Source organism: Carcharodon carcharias, chromosome 15 (assembly GCF_017639515.1).
Source record: "Carcharodon carcharias isolate sCarCar2 chromosome 15, sCarCar2.pri, whole genome shotgun sequence".
NCBI lineage: Eukaryota > Metazoa > Chordata > Chondrichthyes > Lamniformes > Lamnidae > Carcharodon > Carcharodon carcharias.
Window position 1 is genome coordinate 59,032,785 of NC_054481.1, and position 26,838 is coordinate 59,059,622.

At 44.7% G+C, this 26,838-nt stretch overlaps 1 protein-coding gene across 4 annotated transcripts in view; it reads right to left on the reverse strand.

Moving 5' to 3' along the window:
• The window catches only part of LOC121288094 (probable helicase with zinc finger domain), a 471,833-nt gene that overhangs the window by 29,189 nt on the left and 415,806 nt on the right, over positions 1–26,838 (reverse strand). The window lies entirely within an intron of this gene.

Sequence of the window (26,838 nt, forward strand, 5' to 3'; positions counted from 1 at the left end):
TGGGGGAAAAGGGTTACAAGGAGGGGGAAGGGATTCCAAGGTGGGAAGAGTCTGGATAGGGGGGGTGTCCAGGTGAACATGCAAGGGAGGGCTCTGATGACTGCCTCCTGGGGAATGAACTGAGGGTGGATGTGGTACTAGGGAATGGTGAGAACGACTGAGGGCAGAGTGAGGCAGGAGGGTGGGAGGGTGAGGGTTCAATGGTATTGGCAGAGGGATGGCGAGGGTGGTTGGTGGAGCCTTGTAGGCAGACATGGACCCTGGGGGTGGGAAGGACGAGGTCAGGGTGGTCAACATGGATGGGGGTGGTATTTTCAGGAAGGAAGGGAAGACAAGGGCTGTGGCTGGTAGGTCATGGAGGGGAGGTGGAAGGTGATCCAAGGGGTTGGAAAAACGGGGAAAAGGAAATGGGTGCCTGGGGGAGGGGAAAGGATGGGGGGAGTGAAAGAAAAACTGTATTTCACTATGCTGGCTAAATCGAAAGTGAAACGAAAGTCGTGGTGGGTGAAATCAGGTGTTGAATGGGAGTGTGATCAGTGTGTGGGTGGAGATGCAGGTCAGATGCTCAGATACTCAACTGAAAGCGAACCCCAGCAGGTGATGCAGGACAGATCCATGTGCATGGGAGAGTGCTTGCATGAGGCTCCGAAAGACCCTGCCACATACACGCATATCTCCCTCCAGAATCACTCACAGATTGGCTGCGTGCAGCTGAACTGCTAGTGGAAGGGGGGGCGTCGGGTAGGGTGGGTGGGTGGCGGGGGTGCATTGGGAGGATAGCAAAGCCTGTCAATGAAGCTGAAAGACATCATTACAAATTATTCAGTGCAAGTGAATATATTTCCAGATTGTAAAGTGACAAAATGTGTTCACCCATGCAATCAACTGTGATCAGAATTGCTTAACTTTTGAAAGCCTTAGACTTCTATTTGCTGCCCTGATATCGACAGCAGGGGTGGAAACAGCCTGTGCAGTGGATGGCCCTGTTGTCTCTGATGCCTTTGGTGTGGCTCCTCTGGAGAGCCGAGGCCTTGGGGCCTCTAGCTATCCTCCTGTGGGCCAGCTGCTCCCTCTGTGGTGACAGAGGACAACGTTGAGGGGCTCACAGGCAAAGGGGAGTAGGAGGTAAAGGACAGCTTCTGAGGTTCCTGAGTGCATGACTCAGGGATGTCCAGCTGCTGTTCCTCCTCCCTTCGGGTGCCCTGGCCTGACTCTTTGAGAGGTAGGAGCACCTGGGGAACATCAAAGTGTCCCGTTTCCCTCCCGCGACGCCACTGCAGGATTCGCCCTGACTTGAGTGCCACTCTGTTGAGGGCTTCCAACAACTCTGCGTGATGTTCCCCCACCATTCTCCAGGATGAGTTGGAGGGCCAAATCCAGAGGTTCATCATCTGACTTGGACCTCACAGATGCCTCTTCCCAGCAGTCCTCCAAGTGCAGGGGAGTTCAGCCAAGCCTGCCTCCTCCTGCTGCGGACACATGTCCATGCAGTGACCAGCAGATTGTGATCTTGAGCCTGCTTTGGATCTAGGTTCCACCGAGGTGTGTATCCCTGTGCTGGTGTAAGGTGTGAGTAAGCACTGTGATGGGTGTTCCAGGCTGCTTATTTCCAGCTCTTCAATGGAGGAGGAGTCCTCTTGGCTGGAGGTGAGGACGTGGATGGAGCTGAGGGACTGGCTGGCTGAGGGTGTCGGTCACTTGGCAGACCTCCCTGTGAACCAAAGTAGAGATAATTAGTGCATGTCAGCACATCAAAAACAGGAAAGGGAGCACTCACATTTGCATTGAGAGGGGGATGATGTGGTGCAGGATCCTCATGAGGGTGTTTGTCGCCAACCTGAACGTCACTTCAGGCAGGGTCCACGTCCTCATCAGTCAGTGCAATGGCACATTCCTCAAAGTGAGTGAGAGGCCCAATGTGGGCTGCTCTACCCCCAGTCTAGGACCTCTCCCTGTTGATGTCAACAAGCTTCTCCTGCATGAAAACAGATGGAGAGGGTGTGAGCAGGGTACATGGCACTACATGGAATGTTTGTGCAGTGAGCAGAGACATCGATGGGATGAAGACATGAGCACCTGAGGATATGTGAGGGTGTGTGTGAGAGGTAGTGGTGTTGTCCCTTGTATTGTGAGATCCCTATGGGTGTGTGATGGGTTTGTGAGTATGTGAGTTGACAGTGATGAGAAGAATGACTTATCCTGGTGGAACGGAGGTGATCATTCATGCTCTTGCAGCACTGGGTGGCTGTCCTCTTCTGCAGGGCATTGGCGCTGACCACCGCTGCCACTGCTTCCCAAGACAGGTTGGTGATGTTGCTGCCCATCCTGCAGCCAGTGTGGGGGCAAAGGACACCACGGTGGGCCTCCACTGCGTCCAAAAGGCGCTTGAGAGATATGTCATTAGATCTGGGGGCGGCAGTCTTTCTGCCTTTCAGGGCCATGTCTTCTATGCAGCAGTCAAGGGCTGAAAGCAGTGAGGGGTTTGCGTGCGGCTGTACTTTAAATATGGTGCCCAATGTGATGAAGCAGCAAGATGTGGCAGGTGAATGAGAGTCCACCTGCCATGGAAATGTTGTGTTTCTTGGGAATACATTGTTAATGCAGCGAGTTTGGGATGATACAGCATGTGAAGCCGCCTTTGTATCAGTTGGGTAAAACATTGTTTTTCTCGCCTGCTATCGCACTTAGTGCAAATCTGGGACAATTCCACCCACTCATTCCCTCTTGCAGACACAGACCCTCACACACACAAGTAAAAACAGATTCTAGATTTGGAGCTTGCATTTAGGTTATTAACAGAAATACAAAGACCAAATCATGTGTTTAAATTTAATTTAAGATGCACTTGCTGCAGGCTTGGATGATTCTTTGGATGGTGGAAGTTGGAAGCTCTGGATTTCCAGACGAAGTTGTGCCCAAGTTTCTGTAGAGACAAATTTTTGAAGGTGAAGACAAATTAGCTCTTCTCTCTCAGTGCCTGGGTTGACTGGTTGTTCAGGCAGGGTTCTATTCTTCTTATAAAAGGAATGGTTCCTCTTGTCCTACTGATTTCCAGATTGACTTGCTAGCTTCTCTTCCAGAGTAATAAGATTTGTTATCTGAAATCAGTTTCAATCAGGTGACCACATGATAAATACTTCTATTATTCCCACCAAGAATTTGAAGTTAGAAGCTGCTGCTACATAATGGGGAATGAATGGCAGCTGTTCACAACTGCTTGTGATAAACTGGTTTCCCTGCAACTCTCTTTGTTAAGTTTTGAGCTTGCAGACATTGAGTCTGGGAGGCTATTGACTTTGAGTTTCGGTAAATGCCCAGTCAATAGGAGGTGTAAATTCACAAGTGGTTTCATATTTTGAATGTCTTTTCAAGGGAGGGCATTCTACCTATGGCCATTTACATTTTAAGAGCTTTCCAGAGACCTGATTAATTCTTTGCCTGTGCAGAAATAACAAAACATCACCTGACCCTTGGCAGCCATCTCTGCAGCACATTGTCCACTTTTTAAAGTGAATTTTGAAAAATCCACAATGATTAAAGTATGTACCTACAAAGTCAGGAATATGATATATTTACTGAGCATGACAGTTCCAAACAGAAATTTAAACTGATTATTTTTTACTTTCACAACAACCCTTTGATTCTATGACCCACATGAGTAATTTATGTCTTAAAAGGAGTTAACAGCGCTTTTTCCAGACTTGCTGGTTCCACCAAGAAACCCTCTTGTTTACAAAGGTGCTTTTAGCTTCTTTGATCTGGGAACTACATTAATAATTTAAATCCCTTATTGAAATAATTGCAGACCTCCTGTCCCTACCAGAGTTGGGTCATCTATTGAACTGTCATTACTTCAGTTGGTCTGGCAATTTCTAAAATACTGAATTTTAATTATAAACCCTTACAAATTTAATTTCCCCAAAACTAAAAGTTACCAACATAAACCATGAAACTAGATGATTATGACAATAGCAATAACAATTTGTATTTACAAAGCACTTTTAACATAGTAAAATGTGCCACAATGTTTCACAGATGCATTATCAACCAAAATCTAACATCGAGGCTCATAAGGAGATATATTTTAAGAACAGTCTTATAGGAGGAAAAAGTGGTGAGGAGCTGGAGCGATTTAAGGAAGAAATTCTAGAGCTTAAAGTCTTAGCAGCCAAAGGCATGGCTGCCAATGGCAGAATTATTAAAAAAGGAGATACACAGATTTGAGGAGCAGGGAGATCTAGGAGGGTTGTGGGGTTGGGGAATGCTACAGAGATATGGAGGAGAGAGGCCATGGAGGAATTGAAAACAAGAATAAGAATTCTAAAATTAAGGCGTTGCCAGCCGTGGAACCAATGTAGGTTAACAAACACAATGTATGATGAGTGAACAGGGGTGATGGATGAACAAGACATGGTGCAAATTATGATACAAGCAGCAAAGTTTTGAATGAGTTTAAGTTTATGGAAGGGAGAAGATGGGAGTCAGCCAGGAGAGCATTGGAATACTTAAGCTTAGATATAACAAAGCCTCAGATGACAGTTTCAGCAGCAAATGAGCTGAAGAGAGACAGAGTTGGGCACTATTACAGAGGTAGAAGTAGGCAGTCTTGGTGACGACACGGATCTGTGGCCAGAAGATCATCCTGGGCTCAAATATGACACCAAGGTTATGAACAATTTGGTTTAGCCTCAGACAGTTGCTAGGGAGGGGAATAGAGTAATGACTAGTGAACAGACAATGGTTTCAGTTTCCAAATATTTATTTGGAGAATATTTCTGCTCATGCCACACAAGCAGTCTAATAATTTAGGGACAATAGAGGGGTCGACAGAGGTGGTGAGATAATTGCTATGGTAAACTATGATACAAGTCATTTTCTTACATATTGGATATTTTCTTTTCCTCACCATCTATTAAACTATCTGGCCTGATTATCTATCGTTGAAGATTCAATACAGAGTCACTGATTTGTGAAAGACAAGTGCATAAATATCTTCAAAAAAGTACCAAGACCATGTGGAGTTCAATCACTGTTAAATTGAGAAACTTACCAATCAAAAACATGATTGAACAAATGTCACAAGTTACATGTATTTGAATTCACTGACCTCTCTCCTACCTCAGGCACTGCCCAGCATTAATCATTAATTTAGCAACAATTGGGTTAACATGAACTAAAATATTCTTTTTAAACAAAATTTTACATATTACAATTTTTAAAATACCACTTTAAATTTTTATCAGGAATGTTTAATTTTGTCACAATTTGCTATATTGTCCTATCCCATATTCTTTCATATTGTTTCCTTTCAAATAATGATCCACTTACCTTTTTTTAATTCATTCATCAGATGTGGCCATCGCTGGCTAGGCCAGCATTTATTGCTCAAACCTAATTGCCCCTGAGAAGGTGGTGGTGAACTGCCTTCTTGAACCGCTGCAGTCCATGTGGTGTAGGTACACCCACAGTGCTGTTAGGGAGGGAGTTCCAGGATTTTGGAATGGACGGCGATATATTTCCAAGTCAGGATGGGGGTGGTGCTCCCTTGTGTCTGCTGCCCTTGTTCTTCTAGTGGTCAGGGTTTGGCAGATGCTGTCTCAGGAGACTTGGTGAGTTTCTGCATTGCACCTTGTAGATGGTACACACTGCTGCCACTGATCATTGGTTGTGGAGGGAGTGAATGTTTTTGGAAGGGATGCTAGTCAAGCCAGCTGCTTTGTCCTGGCTGGTGTCAAGCTCCTTCAGTGTTGTCGGAGCTGCTCCCATCCAGGCAAGCGGAGAGTATTCCATCACATTCCTGACTTGTGCCCTGTAGATGGTGGACAGGCTTTGGGGAGTCAAGAGTTGAGTTATTTGCTGCAGGATTCCTAGCCTTTGACTTGCTCTTGTAGCCACAGTATTTATATGGCGAGTCCAGTTCAGTTTCTGGTCAATGGTAACCCCCAGGAAATTGATAGTGGGGGATTCAGCAATGGTAATGCCTTTGAATGTTAAGAGGCGATAGTTAGATTCTCTCTTGTTGGAAATGGTCATTGCCTGGCACTTGTGTGGCACGAATGTTACTTGCAACTTGTCAGTCCAAACCTGGATATTATCCAGGTCTTGCTGCATTTAGACATGGACTGCTTCAGTATCTGAGGAGTTGTGAATGGTGCTGAACATTGTGCAATCATCAGCAAACATCCCCACTTCTGACCTTATGATGAAAGGCAGGTAATTGATGAAGCAGCTGAAGATGGTTGAGTCATTCCTACCCTGAGGAATTCCTGCAGTGATGTCCTGAAACTGAGATGACTGACCTCCAACAACCACAACCATCTTCCTTTGTGCTAGGTATGACTCCAACCAGCGGAGAATTTTCCCCAATTCCCATTGACTCCAGTTTTGTCAGGACTCCTTGATGCCACAGATGTCAAACAGATGTCAAGGGTAGCCACTCTCACCTCAGCTCTGGAGTTCAGCTCTTTTGTCCATATTTGAACACAAACCAGGAAGCCTTGAGGTCAGGAGCCGAGTAATCCTGGCAGAATCCAAACTGAACAACAGTGAGCAGGTTATTGCTAAGCAAGTGCCGCTTGATAGCACTATTGATGACCCCTTCCATCACTTTGCTGATGAGGCGGTAATTGGCTGGGTTGGATTTGTCCTGCTTTTTGTGGACTGGACATACCTGGACAATTTTCCACATTGCCAGGTAGATGCCAGAGCTGTACTAGAACTTAGCTAGGGGCGCGGCAAGTTTTGGATCACAAGTCTTCAGTACTATTGCCGGAATATTGTCAGGTCCCATAGCCTTTGCAGTATCCAGTGCCTTCAGCCATTTCTTGATATCACATGGAGTGAATCAATTGGCTGAAGACTGGCATCTGTTAAACTGGGGACCTTCGGAGGAGGCTGAGATGGACCATCCACACGGCACATCTGGCTGAAGATTGTTGCAAATGCTTCTGTCTTTTCTTTAGCACTGATGTGCTGGGCTCTTCCATCATTGAGGATGGGGATATTGGTTGAGACTCTTCCTCCAGTGAATTGTTTAATTGTCCACCACCATCCACGATTGGATGTGGCAGGACTGCAGAGCTTAGATCTGATCCTTTGGTTGTGGGATCGCTTAGCTATGTCTTTTGCATGTTGCTTATACTGTTTGGCATGTTGAGTTGTAGCTTCGCCACACTGGCACCTCATTTTTAGGTATGCTTGATGCTGCTCCTGGCACGCCCTCCTGCACTCTTCATTGAAGCAGGGTTGGTCCCCTGGCTTGGTAGTAATGTTAGAGTGGGGGATATGCTGGGCCATGAGGTTACAGATAATGGTTGAGTCCAATTCTGCTGTTTCTGATGGCCCACAGTGCCCCACGAAAGCCTAGTTTTGAGTTACTAGATCTATTTAGCGTGGTGGTGTGCCACGCAGGACGATGGAGGGTATTCTCAATGCGAAGATGGGACTGGTCACTCCTACCGATATTGTGATGGAAAGATGCATCTGCAGCAGCCAGACTGGTGGGGATGAGGATAAATATGTTTTTCCCTCCTGTTGGTTCCCTCACCACCCACCACAGTCTAGCAGCTATAACACAGAATCGGAATCACAGAATCACACAGTGCAGAAGAGGCCCTTCGGCCCATCGGGTCTGCATTGACATGTGAGAAACACCTGACTTACCTACCCAATCCTATTTACCAGCACTTGGCCCATAGCCTTGAATGTTATGACGTGCCAAGTGCTCATCCAGGTACTTTTTAAAGGATGTGAGGCAACCCGCCTCCACCACCCTCCCAGGCAGTGCATTCCAGGCTGTCACCACCCTCTGGGTAAAAAAGTTTTTCCTTATATCCCCCCTAAACCTCCTGCCCCTCACCTTGAACTTATGCCCCCTTGTGACTGACCCTTCAACTAAGGGGAACAGCTGTTCCCTATCCACCCTGTCCACGCCCCTCATAATCTTGTACACCGCGATCAGGTCGCCCCCTCAGTCTTCTCCAATGAAAACAACCCAAGTTTATCCAACCTCTCTTCATAACTTAAATGTTTCATCCCAAGCAACATCCTGGTGAATCTCTTCTGCACCCCCTCCAGTGCAATCACATCCTTCCTATAATGTGGCAACCAGAACTGCACACAGTACTCCAGTTGTGGCCTCATCAAGGTTCTATACAACTCCAACATGACCTCCCTACTTTTGTAATCTATGCCTCGATTGAAAAAGGCAAGTGTCCCATTTGCCTTTTTCGCCACCCTTTATATATCACTCATATCCTTTAGGACTCGACTAGCTTGGTCAGTAGTGGTGCTACTGAGCCTCTCTTGGTGATGGACATTGATGAGCCCCACCCAGAGTACATTCTGTGCCCTTGCCACCCTAGCACTTCCTCTAAGTGATGGTCAACATGGAGGAGTACTAATTCATCAGCTGAAAGGGGCCGGTACATGGTATTCAGCAGGAGGTTGCCTTGCCCATGTTTGATCTGATGCCATGAGACTTCTTGGGCTGTGGAGTCGATGTTCAGGATTCCAGATTCCTTCCCGACTGTATACCACTGTGCCACCACTTCTGCTGGGTCTATCCTGCCAATACCCAGGGATTATGATGTTGGTGTCCAGGACGTTATTTGTAAGGTAAGATTCTGTATGAGTATAACAATGTCAGGCTGTTGCTTGACTAATCTGTGGGACAGCTCTCCCAATTTTGGCACATGCCCCCATATGATAGTAAGGAAGACTTTGCAGTAGATTATATTGCAGCCTAAATAGTCACTTGTGATACAAAATGTTCCAATACTCCAGAGTGAAAAATAATCTAACTTTACCTGTTGTTCTTCTGATGATAATTCTGAATTTATGCACCCCCCCCCCCCACTCCCCCGTTATTAGTTCATAAACCAGTGGAAATAATCTTCACTAATTACTTACCCTAAATCCTTCATAATTTTGAATGCCTCTGTTAGGTACCCCTCAGCCTCCTCTATTCCAGGGAAAATGTTCCAATTTCTAAATCCTTCTTTCATAACTCATTTTTGGTACTCTAATAATTATTTTCCATGCCTATCCTTTACTCTACAATGAGGTGTCCAGAACTGTGCGCTACGTGTCAAAATCTGGCCAACCAAACAGGTTAGATTTGGGATTAATGAACACTGTATAGGTTTCCCCATGAAAGACATCAAATTCCATCATCTCACTTTTATTTTATGAGATACTTAAGTTGCTAGTGTTTCCTTTTCTTGGATCTCTCCTAAATTTTAATCAGGGTCTATCGGAAGGTAATAACAATACCAGCTGTACTCCTGTTTGCAGATGCAGCTTCCTGCACATATTTTGAACTCAGAACTGGGCAAAAAATATATAGTTCAGGTGCACAGGTTGAATATCCTATTGGACAAGTTCCTCTCAATTGTAGCAATACAAATGCAGCTGAGACGATCTAAAACAGACAATGTGGATCCCCATGTACTGCATGAAAAGTGCCAGTGAAACGTTGTAAACAGCAGGAACTGTGGCTGATACTTCCCCTCTCTACCTGAGATGCTGGAGCACAGCAAACCAATGGGTTCTCTGCCTGAGTTCAGGTACCTCAGCATAGCCCAGGGATTAAACCTGAGGGCTTTTCTATTTTCTTGCTAGATAGTTCTGTTCTGCTGCTGTTGCCATCAGAGGCAACAAATGAAGAATTTTACAATGTTTGATTTGTTAAATTTAAGGTATTTTATCTTAACATCTTGGGCACTTGGTTGGCATGTTGGCAATTCAAAGTGTTGGTCAGTGGCAGAATGTAGGTATGTGCCCATGAGTTCCAAGATCTCAGCAGTGCTATCATGGAGAGGGACTGGGACAAGGTCTAATACTTCATTGTAAGGAAAAGACAGGAAAATAGGAGGGACATTCACACCGGAAAGTTCTGGCATCTCTTGCGGTGACTATCTACAAGTGGCCTTGGTAGACAGAGTTAGTTGGCGAATAATGAGAGGACACAGGAAACTCAAAAAAAATGTTGCAACAAAAAATATCTGGTTACTCGTAACCCTGTGCATTGCAGACACTCATTCTGTCCCATCGTATCATGCCATGAAAGAAGTTCATATATTGCTGACTTTATGAGAAAAACTACTCCTTGAAATTTGTATGCAGAATATTCCATAGTTGTTAATTTTTCAAGCATAAATATAATTTAAAAAGATTACTATCTACATCTGAAAATATTTTAATATCAAATTAACATAATCAGTAAGCCTGTAGCCCACTATCTTCAAACACAGCTGTTTACTGAAAAAGCTTATTTGCAAATAGCAACATGGCCATGCTTATGCACAGTTACTAAGATTACAGAAATATTCTACATGAATGTAAACAGTAAATTTACTTTTTGAAAACATTTTTACTAGCATCTGAGCATTAGCAACAGCATTTAAGTTAGGACCTGATCAGATCTGGAAAATAGAACACTCCCACCCCACAAATGGATCCTGCACTGATATTTTCTCACGGAGTTACTGACTTGCTTTCCACCATATGGCTCACTCTCAAAGACATGCTCAACTTTGCACAACATCCATCTATAATACATAAAAGTTGATATGTCCTGTCACCTTCCTATTTAAGAGACCTATGCATATAGGTCCTCTCTTCCTACCTGCATGCCTCTGTCCACTCACTGACCTCCGACCCATTGGTCGACTTGTGGTTCTTCCAACTTGCTTGATTCCTCTCTTTAGTCAGTTACAGGATTTTGAATGCTGCCTGCTCTCTTCTTCCCTGCTCATGGGCCTCGCAGTACCACTCCCTGGCTTCTTTCATTCACAGGCCCAGCACTCACTCCCTTGGGCAATGTCATTTACTACCAACTATAAACCATTGATGGAGTGCTAAAAGATAGGGACAATTATTTTCTGTAGCGCATTGAAAAAAGATTGCTGTTCTGAGAAAGCAGGTATGAATGTAGATTGAAGCCATTCATTCATGAGTATGGCCTGCACCTTTTATTAGCCTATTCAGATATAAGCAATCTACACTGTTTCAAGATAACTTTATACAATTGAATAAAGGCAACCATTGAAAGTATATGGAAGAGAGTAAACTGAATAATTGAGGGCATAGATGGATTGAATTGTGAGAAGCGATTATCTAAGTTGGGCACATTCTCACCGAAGGGTGAAAGACAAGAGGTGATATAATTGCTGTTTTAGGATTCTAAACAGACTAGATTAATATAGACCATAAAAAGCTATTTCACTAGGTACAGAATAGCAGAACCAGAGAACATGACTGGTGACTGAAGTAGAGCAAACTCAAAATTAATCCATGGAAATAATAGTTGAATAGTGGCTGCTCTGTGGAACAGTTAGTACTCCCTTGCCAGCAATGCAATCCCTCTTCCTGGTCACTGTCTGAGGTTGAACAAGACTGTTTTCAACCTTGACGTCCTATCTGACCTCGACAGGAGCTTCCGATTGCGTTTCCAGTCCATTGTCAAGACTCCTATTTCCATTTCCATAACATCGCCGACTCTGCCTGTTTGAGCTTATCTGCTGCTGAATCTGTCGCCTGTGCCTTTATTACCTGTGCCTTTCTTTTAATTAATTAATAAATTAAATTCAATAGCGATGGCAGGACAGGTGAGGTGTTGCTGCTGTAGCTTATGGGAACTGCTGGACATCAAGGTGATCCAGAGCGAACACATCTGTAGTAAGTGTTTGTAGCTTGAGGAACATCGGATCCGAGTTGAGTAGCTGGAGTCCGAGCTGCAGACACTGCGCCACATCAAGGAGGGGGAAAGTTACCGGACACTTTGCTCCAGGAGGTGGTCATACCCCTCAGATTAGGTAATTCAAATTTGGTCTGTGATCAGGGACAGAAGGGTCTGACTGCAGGTGAGGCAGGTATGGGGACTGAGGAGGTAGCATTCGAGGAGCCTCAGCCCCTGCAATCGTCCAACAGTTACAAGGCTCTTGCAAGCTGTGTGGATAAAAGCGGGGACTGCAGGGAGGATGAGCAAACTGACCATGGCACCATGGTATTTGTGTTGTTAATTCATTTATTTTGTTCCAAATACTATGTGCATTTAAGTAAAGAGCCATTAATTTTGCCTTTTTACCATTTTTTCCCATTTGTCCTATTTGCTGCTTTTTTCTTTATGTTTCTACACTCTGTCCCTTCCTATCACATTTTGGGTATCATTACCTAAATAGCCACTCTGCAATGCTGCCATATCCTTTTGCTTTGTAATCCTACGTATTCCTTCTCCAGGATCCTCCTCTCCTCTATTTAGTTTATAGCCTCTCTACGGCCCTAGTGATTCAGTTCGCCAGGATACTGGTCCCAGCACGGTTCAAGCGAAGTCCTTCCCAACGGAACAGCTCCCTTCTACTCCAGTACTGGTGCCAGCACCCCATGAACTGAAACCCATTCCTCCCACACCAATCTTTGAGCCACGCAATAAACTCCTTGACTTTATTTACCCTATGCCAGTTTGCCCTTGGCTCAGGTAGTAATCCTGAGATTATTACCTTGGAGGTTCTGCTTTTCAATTTAGCTCCTAACTGTTCAAATTCTTTCAGCAGAACCTCCTTTCTAGTCCTATCAAGATCGTTGGTTCAAGTGGAGGGAAGAAATCAGAACGTAGTAGTGGTAGAAGACAGTTTAATTAGGGATAAAGATCCTGTTCTCTGCAGCCGTGAGCATGAGTTCCAAAGGCAGTGTTGCCTGCCCAGCACCAGTGTTAGGGACACCTCCTCATGACTGGAGAGGAAATTGGAGTGGGAGGGGAGGGATCCAGTTGTCTTGGTCCATGTTGGTACCCTCTGAGAGGAGGAAATTCCTCTTCATCTCTGTCTTAATCATCGGTGACTTTAATTTTCATGTAGATTGGGAAAATAAAATTGGCAGAGGTGGCCACAAGCAAGAATTCATAAAGTGCATTCAGGACAGTTTCCTAGAACAATATGTTGTGGATCCAACCAGAAGTAAGGCTATTTTGGATCTGGTAATGTGTAATGAGATGGAGTTAATAAATGATCTCCGGGTATAAGATCCCCTAGGAAACAGTGGCCATAACATGGTAGAATTTAGTATTCAGTTTGAGAGTGAGAAATTTGGGTCAGAAACAACTGTGCTAAACTTAAATAACGGTAATTACAAAGGAATGAGGGCAGAGTTGGCTGGAGTGGACTGGGAAAGAAGCTTAGCAGAAAAGATGGTTGGTGAACAATGGCAGATGCTTAAAAAAATAGTCCATGACTCACAACAAAGATATATCCCAGTGAGGAAGAAGGAATCTAGGAAGAGGATAAACCAACCATGGTTAACCAAGGAAGTTAAAGATAGTATCAAATTGAAAGAAAAACATACAATGTAGCAAAGATTAGTGGGAAGCCAGAGGATTAGGAAAGTTTTAAAAGCCAACAAAAGACCAAAAAAGTAATAAAGAGAGGGAAAATAAACTTGAGGGTAAACCATCAAGTAGTATAAAAATGGACAGCAAGAGCTTCTTTAAAGATATAAACAGGAAGAGAGAGGCCAAAGTGAACATAGACCTCTTAGAGAATGAGGTTAGTGAAATAATAATGGGGAACCAGGAAATGGCAAAGGAGTTACTTTGCATCAGTCTTCACATTAGAAGACATTAATAGCGTTCCAAAAATACCAGATAATCAAGGGGCAAATGGAGGGAAGGAAATAAATACAATAACTATCACTAGAGAAAAAGTACTAGGGAAACTAATGGGGCTAAAGGTCGATAAGTCCCCTGGACCTGATGGGTTGCATCCTAGGATGTTAAAAGGGAGTAGCTACAGAGATAGTGGATGCACTGGTGGTAATCTTCCAAGAATCCGTAGATTCTGGAAAAATTCCAGAGGATTGGAGTACGGCCAATGTAACACCCCTATTCAAGAAGGGCGGTAGACAAAAAACAGGTAACTATAGGCCAGTTAGCTTAACATCGGTTATTGGGAAAATGTTGAGTCTATTAGAAATGATGTAATAGCAAAGCATTTATAATTGCATAACATAGCATCAAGCAGAGTCAGCATGGCTTCATGAAGCGGAAATCATGCCTAACAAATTTATTAGAATTTTTTGAGGAGGTAACAAGCAGGATAGATAAAGGGGAACCAGTAAATGTAATATATTTGGATTTACAAAAGGCGTTTGATAAGGTACCACACATAAGGCTACGTAATAAGATAAGAACCTATTGTGTTGGGGGTAGTATATTAGCATGGATAGAGGATTGGCTAACAGTGAATCAGGATAAGGCGGGCATTTTCAGGGTGGCAACCTGTAACTAGTGGAGTACCACAGGGATCAGTGCTGGGGCCTCAATTATTTACAAAATATATTAATGACTTGGATGAGGGAAAGGAATTTACTATCGCCAAGTATGCGGATGACACAAAAATAGGTGGGAAAGTAAGTGATGAAGATGGCACAAGGAGTCTACAGAGGGATACAGACAGGTTAATTGAGAGGGCAAAAGCTTGGCAGATGGAATATAATGTGGGAAAATGTGAGGTTATGCATTTTGGCAGGAAGAATAGAGGAGCTGAACATTATTTAAATGGAGAAAGACTGCAGAAAGCTACAGCACAGAGGAATTTGGGGGTCCTCATGCATGGATTCCAAAAAGCTAGCATACAAGTTCAGCAGGTAATAGGGAAGGCAAATGGAATGTTAGCCTTAATTTCAAAGGGAGTGGAGTATAAAAATAGGGACGTCTTGCTAAAACTGTACAAGGCCCTAGTTAGACTACACCTGGAATACTGTGAACTTTTTTGGTCCCCTTATCTAAGAAAAGATATACTGGCATTAGAGGCAGTCCAGAGAAGGTTCACTAGGTTGATCCCGGGTATGGAGGGAGTTTCTTATGAGGAGAGGTTGATTAGGTTGGGCCTGTACTCATTGGAGTTTAGAAGAATGAGAGGCGACCTCATTGAAATATGTAAGATTCTTAAGGGGCTTGACAGGGTAGATGCTGAGAGGTTGTTTCCCCTTGTGGGAGAGTCTAGGACCAGAGGGCATAATCTCAGAGTAAGGGGTCACCCATTTAAAACAGAGATAAGGAGGAATTTCTTCCTCTCAGAGGGTAGTGAATCTGTGGAATTCTTTACTGCAGAAGGCTACAGAGGCTGGGTCATTAAGTATATTCAAGGCTGAGATTGACAGATTTTTAATCAGTAAGGGAATCAAGGGTTATGGGAAAAGGCAGGAAAGTGGAGTTGAGGATTATCAGATCAGCCATTATTTCATTGAATGGTGGGGCAGACTCGATGGGCTGAATGTCCTACTTCTGCTCCTACATCTTATGGTCCACCTCTAGACTTGACCATTCCAATGTTTTCCTGACCCTCCATAAACTTGAGCTCATCCAAAACCCGGAGCGAATTAGGACACTGGCAGCAAAGTTCTGTTCACTCAAAACCCTGTGCTCGCTGACCTAAGCTATTCATGGTCCAGCAATGCCTCGATTTTAAAATTCTCACCCTTGTTTTCAATCCCTTGGTGCCCTCACCTCTCCCTATCACTGTAACTTGCTTCAGCCCCTACAACACTTTAATATCTCTGAGTTCCTCCAATTCTAGCCTCTTGTGCCTTCCAATTTTAATTGTTCTACCACTGATGGCTGTGCTTTCAGTTGCCAAGGCTATAGGCTGTGGAATTCCAACCTAAACCGCTCTGGATCTCTCTCCTCATTTAAGACGTTCCTTAAAACGTACCTCTTCAACCAGGCTTTTGGTTATCTGTCATCTTATGAGGGTCAGTGTCAAACTTTGTTTGATGATGCCTTGTGAAGTGCCTTGGAATGTTTTTCCATGTTAAAAGCACTATATAAATGCAAGGTGTTATTGATTCATTCAAAAGCCAATTAGCTTTCTTACAGAAAGACACGAGGTGTGGTGAACAATGTACTCACATGATTTGTTTGAAATGTGCAGCTCCTCTAAATTTTATTTGCATGTTCAGTAGCATAAAGGGGCTGATCTGTGCGTGCTCTGCACGGGAACTTTTAGGTTGCTGTGCAACTTCACACTGGTGGTGAGTGTAGCACAGTTTGGGATGACCAGACAGCCTTGAACCTCTGGTTCCCAAAGTTCTTCATTGCTGGGGTTTTCCTTGGCTCACATCTGGGTCTATTATAAGACTTATTGATAGAGCTTGATTACTATGATTAGTCAGCATCTCCCTTATCACTGTATCATTCAACTACAAAGATGATAGAAAGCGCACGATACGTACCATGGTCTTTTTGTTTTACGTCTAGCAATTCCTGTGTCCCCACTCCCAGTCTAACCAACTTCTACAAAACAATGTAACCATCAACTCCTCAAGTAACTATCACTACCCTCAATATAACCTCCAGCTATTCATCTCCTAATACATGCTCTCAAAATAATCATCAGCTATTTACATTATAATATCTTATCACCAAATGTAACCATCATCAGCCTGACTATCCAACAATATTAAAAGGAAATTTTCATGTTGCAGAATTTATGATCTATCTCAATGTAATCCACAAATCATGCCATCACATAGTACTGACATTTCCGCAAAACTTCCTAATGCACTTCATGGAGAACAGAGTTAGAAGGGTTAGAGGAGAAGACTGAAGGCTTGGTTTCAGAGAGTGATTTTGCTGCAGCTTTTGAAAATCGGGAACAATGGAACAAGGTGCAAGGGTTTTGGAAGGTAATTCAGGATACAGGACTAATGGCTTTGCCAGAAATAGTGGAGCACAGAGAGGGAGCGAAGAAATGCAGCAGAGCACAATTAAAAGATCAAAGTGAGAGAGTTAGGATGGAGGCCTTGGGTTGCTGAGAAATCCATGGGATCTGTCTTGGTCGCATTTGCCATTTAACGTGTAGTGTTGTGTGTTCGACCACAGTTTGCCTGTCAATTCATATTAACCTCATGTTAATTCTGAATGTTAGAATATAAGATAGATATTGTAATTGTTTTACTTTTATGACTTTGTATAATAAAGTTTATTACGTTTGTTTAAAATCATAGAATCTTGTGGCTTTATTCTCCTAATGGATAACTGGGATTTCAAACTGTCTACTTTAAACAAAGAGTTACTGGTCCCTAACTGGATCGTAACAACAAAGATGGAGCTTACTTTATTGGATTCATTCCTGTGGACTATACTGTCATAGCCATTTTGGATTATCTCTGAATAGGATTTAGTTTTTTGCTTCAATGGAAGCGGTTTCAGGACATGAAAAATGTTGCTGCATAAAAAATACAGAAACACACTCAAAAATTAAGTGAAAACAGAAGTTCAAAATGCAACCAAGATGTTGCATAAGTTACAGGTAGCAGAATTTCATAGGAGCTCTGTGGTTTTCATTTACCAGCAACTTCAGTGATATAGCACTATAAGCGTAAAAACATCTCAAAGCACTTCAACTAAAAACAGATAGGGACAGGCATGCTGAGTCTTGGGAGAAGAGATTAGGACAGTTAAATTCATCTTTAACTGTGAATTTGTTTTATTAGTTCATGGGATGTGGTCGTTGCTGGCTATTCCAGCATTTATTGCCCATCCCTAATTGCCCTTGAGAAGGTGGTGGACTGCCTCCTTGAACCATTATGGTATAGGTTCACCCACAGCACTGTTAGGGAGGGAGCTCTAGGATTTTGACCCAGCGACGGTGAAGGAACAGCGATATAATTCCAAGTCAGGATGTTGAGTGGCTTGGACGGGAACTTCCAGGTGGTGGTGTTCCCATCTGTCTGCTGCCCTTGTCCTTCTACATGGTAGTGATCGTGGGCTTGGAAGATGCTGCCTAAGGAGCCTTAGTGAGTTCCTGTAGTGCATCTTGTAGATGGTACACACTGATGCCACTGTGCATTGGTGGTGGAGAGAGTGAATGTTTGTGGATGGATTGCTAATCAAGTGGGCTACTTTGTCCTGGATAGTGTCAAGCTTCTTGAGCGTTGCTGGAGCTGCACTCATCCAGGCAAGTGGAGAGTATTCCATCACATTCCTGACATGTGCCTTGTAGATGGTAGACAGGCTTTGGGGAGTCTCCCAATATACTGGGAAAAAGCCCATGCTCTCCTCTGCACTGCTTCTGTTGACTCCCAGCCCAAGTCAAGAATATTAAGCCAAGAATAATTGAAGGAGCACCATCCCTGTGCCGTGGCACAATGGTAGCAAACTGCTCCATAGGAAGGAGCAATAGGGTAAACCTCGAACGGCGTGGCTCCCTACCTGCTTCCTTGGCTATATTTGGCACGATACCCTATAGAGCAAAGCTCCTGCCCTTACACTCCCCTGCAACGCCAAATATTGTGACAGTTTGCATGGGAGGAAAATAAAAGTTCTAACATAAAAATTCATGCTCAAATCTCTATATACTGTCATTCATCTCAATCAAGCTATAAGTCAGGATGTAATGTGATGCTGAAGTCAGACATTTCACCTATAAATGGGGTAGGACATCTTTTAAGAGAGACACAACTCCAAGAGGAAGAGCATCTTTGGCAGAGTTTCTATTTGTTTTTTCTTTGCTGAGTTATGATGTATCCCACTACAACCAAGGGTTCAAAGAAACAAATAGAACTATTTGAGAACTGGGAAACTTCCTAAAACGAGTTAAACTGATTAAAAGCATAAATATGGATAAAACAAAAATGTATTCATTCAGACAACATTGAAAAGATGTGCAGTTTGCTCTTAAAAGTTCCAAAATTAGTTTTCAAGTGAAAAGTATCCTGCACAAGAGTTATGCTAAGTTAACTAAATAAACATGCCATGATGTGTATATAGGAATTAGCAGCATGCAGACGCATAAAAGACAGCATGATTAATATGATACTTTAATCTAATTACAGAGTTAAGCACAGAGAAAAGCATCTGCTGCCAGCAGCACATGGAGCTCGTGCACCTGAAATGAACTCAGACCATCATTCCTTAAAGGTGCAACTATCATTTATTTCATTAAACTGCATTTGGCAGCACTAACCTTCGCATATCACAGCAGTTTACAATTAACTAGGAATGATAGCGGTGAGAGTGAAACAAATATATCAATGCACCAATGATACAGTCTAACATTTGGCAAAATGGGATTTCAAGATCTCTGTGTGAGTGTTATATATTTATATGTCTATACACAAAGCAGATTTCCAGTATAATGAGCGCTCAGTTAATTTTCCCTCCAGGTGTTTTCCCCGGTAAATGGTCTTTAAATAAAAAGACATCTTGTACACAGCAAGGCATCGCCCTTCAGGGAATACATCAGTCATCTCATTCACAGTATTCTTCCTTAATTTTAAAAACAGCATCAAACAGAAGTGAATTTGGATGTGTGGGGGTTGGTGGGGGGGGAGGTGGGTGATGCGGGGTGTTTAACCAGAACCCAAGCTCCAAAAACAAGTACATCTTTAACTAATTTAAGTTCATTGCTATTTAAATGCTTAGTACGGCTGTCTAAACATTTCAACTTGCAGCCAAGTTGTTTCTGCCCATGATAAGGTTAAACCCTTGGCTTGGTTCCCCAGCTAACTGTAGGTCTGTACAATGTAAGAATAAGCCCAAGATAGCAATCAACAAGAGAAGCAGCAGCCAAGAATGTAAACTAGACCGTGATAAGAAAAGCAAGAAGGTCCAATTGGAAACCACAGGTAATCGCACTAAAAATGTTATGGTGTATTATATCTCACAGTCTTAAGTTACAGGGCTTTGTAGCACCACTGGAAACAAATTACTTTTATAGGATTCAGTGGAATTCAAACTTTATGGGGAGAATTTTCCACGTCGGGTGGGCCGAGCGGGAGCAGGTGCTGGTGCGGACCTTATCGCCGTCCTTTTACGCGGGCGGGCTAATTAAGGCACGCCCAGCGTATTTCTCGACTTCTGAGGATAGTGGGAGTGGGTGGGTGGCGGCGGGCATGCACAGACCACTGGGTCCAAGAGCGACTCGGCTGCCTGTTTAAATGAAATCCTGGCAACTTTTGCAAGGCTGCTCACAATGGCCGGCAGAAGAGCAGAGCAGAGGGCTACTGTACAGCACGCAAGTCCAGAGGGTAGGCCAGTGGGGCAGGCCAGGCTGGAGGGTAGGGCAGCGGGGCAGTGTGCCCCTCGTTTCTTGGATGAGTGCCTAGCTGCCCTCCTGGCACAGCGGGAGATCCTGCTTCCGAGGGACGGGAGGCGGAGGCCTCCCCACCTGACCAAACATGCGTGGGAGGAGGTGGCTGAGAGTGTAAGCTCCCATGATGTGGTGTGATGCACATGGGTCCTGTGCCGTAAAAGATTCAACGACCTCCTGCGCTCAGGAAGGGTGAGTACCACATTGGCTGAGGTCACTTTATGTAGCCATCACCCTTCCTCTCCCCCCAACTTCCTTCCCCCCACCACTTCCTCCCCCTCCCCCCAGCCCCCCCAGAGTACAGTAACGGCATTGAATCCTTCACGGCATGTATCCCTCGCTGGGTGTGCCAGCAGATATTGCCCATGCCTAGTTCACCCTGAGATGGTTGAGCTAAGATGGGTTCTGCATCTGCAGCATGTGTGACACTGACACCCAGAGTATAGAATGGGGGTAAAACTGAAGGATCTGTACCTAGACATAGTGCTGGAACTGGGAAGCAAGTCAAAGTCAGGGTGCTAACATGCTGGGAGGGGAGCTTCCAGGTGTCAGGGCACCAATCCATCTGCTGGCCTTTGCGCTTCACGTGCTTGTGTCTCCTTGCTTAGCAAAGTTACAACTTGTGGTGCCAGATGTGAAAGAGGCAGCATTTGGGCAAGGGGGCGGGGGGTCAGCCCTGGCTTCTTTGCGTGAGTGTGTGGCAGCTGTGGGGTAACAAAGAACTAGAGTCCTGCAATGTCCCACTCTGTTTGGGTTGACAGAGATGCAATAGAAATCTAGGTACAGGCTGGACTAATCAATGCTCTTCTCTCCTTTTCAGGAGAAGGCTGCGCACAATTCCACAGAACGGATGTGGACTGGCGGAGGCCATGCCCAGTTGGTGATCCTGACACCTTCCTGACACCTTTTGAGCAGCAACCCATGGATCTGGAGAGGCGCCATGTGCCCAGGTCCACCGGTGGTGGTTGAGGCTGCGGTGCCATGGGGAGGTACGTTTGCTGAGCACTTAGGTCACCATGTGTGTCCCAAAAGCCATGGCACTGCTGAATGCTCAGTGCTTGAAGTTTGCAACAGGGGTTGACCATTGATTTTGGAAGGATGAACGCATAATGATCCAGGGGACCAGCATGCAAGTTGACATTGTCTGTACTGTAACTAATCAAATGTCTGAACAAAATAAAATCACAGAATCTCAGTACAGAAGAGGCCCTTCGGCCCATTGAGACATGTAAGAAACATCTGACCTATCTACCCAATCCCATTTACCAGCACGTGGCCCATAGCCTTGGATGTTATGTCGTACCAAGTGCTCATCCAGGTACTTTTTAAAGGATGTGAAGCAACCCGCCTCCACCACCCTCCCAGGCAGCACACTCCAGACCGTCACCACCCTCTGGGTAAAAATGTTTTTCCTCATATCCCCCCTAAACCTCCTGCCCCTCACCTTGAACCTATGTCCCCATATGACTGACCCTTCAACTAAGGGGAACAGCTGCTCCCTACCCACCCTGTCCATGCCCCTCATAACCTTGTACACCTCAATCAGGATGCCCCCTCAGTCTTCTGTGCTCCAACAAAAACAACCCGAGCCTATCCAACCTCTCTTCATAACTTAAATGTTTCATCCCAGGCAACATCCTGGTGAATCTCCTCTGCACCCCCTCCAATGCAATCACATCCTTCCTATAATGTGGCAACCAGAACTGCACACAGTACTCCAGCTGTGGCCTCATCAAGGTTCTATACAACTCCAACATGACCTCCCTACTTTTGTAATCTATGCCTTGATTGATAAAGGCAAATGTCCCATATGCCTTTTTCACCATCCCACTAACATGCCCCTCCACCTTCAGAGATCTATGGACACACATGCCATGGTCCCTTTGTTCCTCAGAACGTCCTAGTGTCATGCTGTTCATTGAATACTTCCTTGACAAATTATTCCTTCCAAAGTGTATCACCTCACGCTTTTCAGGGTTAAATTCCAACTGCCACTTATCTGCCCATTTGACCATCCCGTCTACATCTTCCTGCAGCCCAAGACACTCAACCTCTCCATTAACCACCCGGCCAATCTTTGCGTCACCCGCAAACTTACGAATTCCCCCTCCCCCCTTGGTCATCTATGTCGTTTATATAAATGGCGAATATTAGGGAACCGAGCACAGATCCCTGAGGTACGCCACTGGACACTGGCTTCCAGTCAATAAAGCATCCTTCTGTCATCACCCTCTGCCTCCTACATCTAAGCCAATTTTGAATCCATCTCAAACTACCCTGTGTCCCATGTGCATTTGCCTTCTTCATAAATCTCCCATTGTGGGACCTTGTCAAAGGCTTTGCTGAAATCCATATAAACTACATCAACTGCACTACCCTCATCTACACATCTGGTCACCTCCTCAAAAAAAATCAATCAAATTTGTTAGGCATGACCTCCCTCTGACAAAGCCACGCTGGCTATTCCTGATCAAACCTTGCCTCTCCAAGTAGTGATAGATTCTCTCCTTCAGAATTTTCTCTAATAGTTTCCCTACCACTGACGTGAGACTCACTGACCTGTAGTTCCCTGGCTTCTCTCTACAACCCTTCTTAAATAGCAGAACCACATTAGCTGTTCTCCAGTCCTCTGGCACCTCCCCCGTGGCCAGAGAGGAATTAAAAATTTGGGTCAGAGCTCCTGCAATCTCCTTCCTTGCCTCCCTCAACAGTCTGGGACACAAATCATCTGGACCTGGAGATTTCTCCACTTTTAAGCCTGCCAACACCTCCAATACCTTGTCACTCTCTATATCAATTTGCTCGAGAACCTCGGAGTCTCTCTCCCCGAGTTCAATACCTTCATCCTCATTCTCTTGGGTGAAGACGGATGCGAAATATTTGTTCAACACTCTACCGATGTCCTCTGGCTCCACCCATAGATTGCCCCTTTGGTCCCTTATGGGCCCTACTCTTTCCCTGGTTATCCTCTTCCCATTGAAATACTTATAGAATATCTTGGGATTTTCCCTACTTTTACCAGCCAGAGCTTTCTCATATCCCCTCTTTGCTCTCCTAATTGCTTTCAGCTCCACCCTGCACTTTTTGTACTCTACCAATGCCTCCGCTGATTTGCTCCCTTTGTACCTGCTAAAAGCCTCTCTTTTCCTTCTCATCATTTCCTGAATATCTCTGGTCATCCATGGTTCTCTGGGCTTGTTACTTCTTCCTATCACCCAAGAGGGAACATGTTGAGCCTGTACCCTCCCCATTTCCTTTTTGAATGCCCCCCACTGCTTCTCTGTAGATTTCCCCACAAGTAGCTGCTCCCAGACTACCTAGACCAATCCTGCCTTATTTTACTAAAATCCACTCTCCCCAATCCAAAACATTTTTTTTGCAACTTGTCTATTTCTTTGCCCATAATAAGCTTAAATTGTACCATGTTGTGATCACTGTCACTAAAATGCTGCCCCACCACCACCTCAGCCACCCTGTCCAGCTTCGTTCCCCAGAATTAGATCCAGCACTGCGTTGTCCCTTGTTGGGCCCTCTACATATTGACCTAAAAAGTTCTCCTGTACACATTTCAAGATATCCACTCCATCCAAGCCCTTAATGCTATGTCAATCCCAATTAATGTTGGGAAAGTTGAAATCACCTAATATAATTACCCTGTTGTTATTGTTTTTACATATCTCCGCAAATTGTGCACATATTTGCTCCTCAATTTCCCGCTGACTATCTGGGGGTCTATAATAAACACCTAACAATGTGGCTGCTCTTTTTTTATTCCTAAACTCTACCCACAAAGCTTCATTCGATGCCCCCTCCAAGATATCATCTCTCCTTTCTGCAGTAACTGACTCCTTAACTATTAATGCAATGCCTCCTCCTCTTTTACCCCCTCCCCTGTCTCGTCTGAAGGTTCTATATCCCGGAATGTTGAGCTGCCTATCCTGCCCCTCCCTCAACTACGTGTCAGTGATGACTACTTTATCACAATTCCACGTGTCAATCCTCACCCTTAACTCATCTGTTTTACCTGGCATTAAAGTAGAGGCCATCCAGCCTTGCCTTACTCCCTTGAAGCTTAATGCAGCTGTATTCTCTCTGACTTGATTGTTTTACTGTATTACGTGTCCCTATTCTGCTAACATTCTGTGCCCCTCCCCCTGCCAAATTAATTTAAACTCCTCCCAACAGCACCAGCAAACCCGCCCGCAAGGATGTTGGTCCCACTCTGGTTCAGATGTAGACCGTCCCATTTGTACAGGTCCCACCTTCTCCAGAAACGGTCCCAGTGATCCAGGAATCTCCCTCTTGCACCAACTCTTAAGCCACGTATTCATTTGCGCTATTTTCCTATTTCTCAGCTCACTAGCATGTGGCATTGGGAGTAATCCAGAGATTACAACCCGATAGGTCTTGCTTTTTAGTCTACTGCCTAACTCCCTGAATTCTTGATGCAAGACCTCATCCCTCTTTCTACCCACGTCAATGCTACCAACATGTACCATGACCTCTGCCTTATCACCCTCCTCCTTCAGGATGCCCTGCTGCCGTTCAGTGACATCCCAGACCCTGGCACCAGGGAGGCAACACACCATTCTGGAGTCACGTTGACGGCCACAGTTCCCCTGACTATAGAATCCCCTATTACTTTTGCTCTTCCTCCCCTCCTATATGGATAGGCTGCTTGTGGTGCAAGAAGTTTGGCTCTGTCTGCACTCCCTGGAGGAACCAGTGTCCTCATCAGCCTCCAAAATGGAATACAGATTTGCAAGCAGGGCCCCAGGGGACTCCTGAACTAACTGCTTGTTTCTCTTGGACTGCCTGGTGGTCACCCATTCCCTTCTCTTCTCAAGTCCCTTCATCTGCGGTATGACCACTTCTCTAAACGTGCTATCCACAATGCTCTCAGACTGGCTGATGCTCCACAGTGTCCCCAGCTGCCGTTCCAGCTTTGAAACCCGAGCTTCCAGGAGCGGCAGCTGGACACACTTCCTGCACACATGCTGGTCCCGGGCACCGGAAATGTTCCCAGCTTCCCACATGGAGCACGAGGAGCACACCATGGCTTTGAGCTCACCTGCCATGACTTATCCCTTTAAATTAAACCTTTTAAATCAATTACTCTAGGGTCTTTCTTTCCTGATCCTTGAAACTACAGAATATACAAACTTTAAACCATAAAAAGACCTTAAACTATAAATGATGAAAGTAGTAAATACTTACCCAACCTTACCCACTACTTACCAATCATTCCTTTCCCTTCTAGCCTCTACTGCTGCAGCAGGGCAACACCACTCGCTGAAGATTTAAGAAGTTGGATAGCAAAGGAAAAAACGCAAAGAGCATCTCTTCCCCTGTGCACCAAAATTACCAGTACCCACACTCACTCTGACTGTGTCTTACTCACAATGATCTCTCTCTCCTGTTCGTGTGCCCACCCCCCAGGCAGCACTGAGCATTTCAGCGCAAACTTCACACTTGCTGGCAGTTAATTAGCCAGCCAGTGTGAAATCGCGGTCGGGATGGACCTCTAATTTATAACACTATAAAGTTATCTATCTACACTTTTATAACTGAGTCTTGGACCCCTCTTTGCTTGCTGATTGGTGCAGTGGTGCTCAATTACAGAATTTGAGGGAAATAGTGGTCACTGGAAAACTGAAAATGCAGAGATTAATCAGAACCACAACCTTCAGATACTGTACAGCTACAAAATTTCGCAGTTTTCTCTTAAATGGAGGCTTCGCCTCATGAGGGAATGATGCAAGCTTAAGTTTCCACACAGTTTTCCCCAGAAACAATTTGAAATTGGGATTACAGAAAGACTATAAATTAATCTTAAGGATTAGATGGAAATAGATCACTATGCGCCTACCCAAAAACAAATATGAAAAGTTTTAAGAGTGTGGAAGTAAAATCATGAACTAAAATTATTCTGATCACTCTGATTATTCAGAAAGCTCACTGCACCTTCCTCAAAAAGAAATGTTGGGGACATGGAAGTAGGTTCAGTTTCTGTATCATGTCATAGAACTGGACTACAGCCCCCTTCCAAACTAGTCTTTGAAAGCCCAGACAACTCAGACTTAGACTTACAAGCACTTAAATTTCTCTCCCCACTAACTCCCCTTACCTCACTGCAAGTCCTGAAAGGTGCGTTAGTGTTGCTACCCTATTGGTGGAAAAATCATAAATCACAATCCTAATATCATTAACTTGAGGTATCTGCAGATTAATGGGAGAATTGATTTAAATGTGTCCTTGTTCTTCCTTTCAGCATCACCAGAGTGGGGCCGGGAGGAGGAGGAGGGAGAGGGGCCACCTCTCATAACTGAGGGCCCAGGGGAAATCAACTCACCAGCGTCACACCATCTCTGCCAGGCAGGCACCAGCACAGATACTAGCACCTCGGTGGGAATTAGATCTTCGTCTAGTGTCCTGTGGAATGACGGTGAGGGCACTTCACACTCGTTTGAGGTGCAGGCAGAGGCAGAGAATGCCCAGGGTGCCGGCAGTCGAGGGACTGCTGGGGACTAGGCACATGCTCGGTTGGTGGCTGATGATGTGCCTCTGGAGTTGCCCATGAGGCAACAAACACTGAAAGTGCAGCAGGGTATACGGGAGAATCTGGCGGAGATACATGAGGCTATGTGTGGCATGGTGCCCATGCTGGAGGAGCCCATGCAGAGCATCACTGATGCAATGAGCCTCATGGCTGAGCACTATGCTTCCACCATGGAGAGAGAGGCGACTCTCG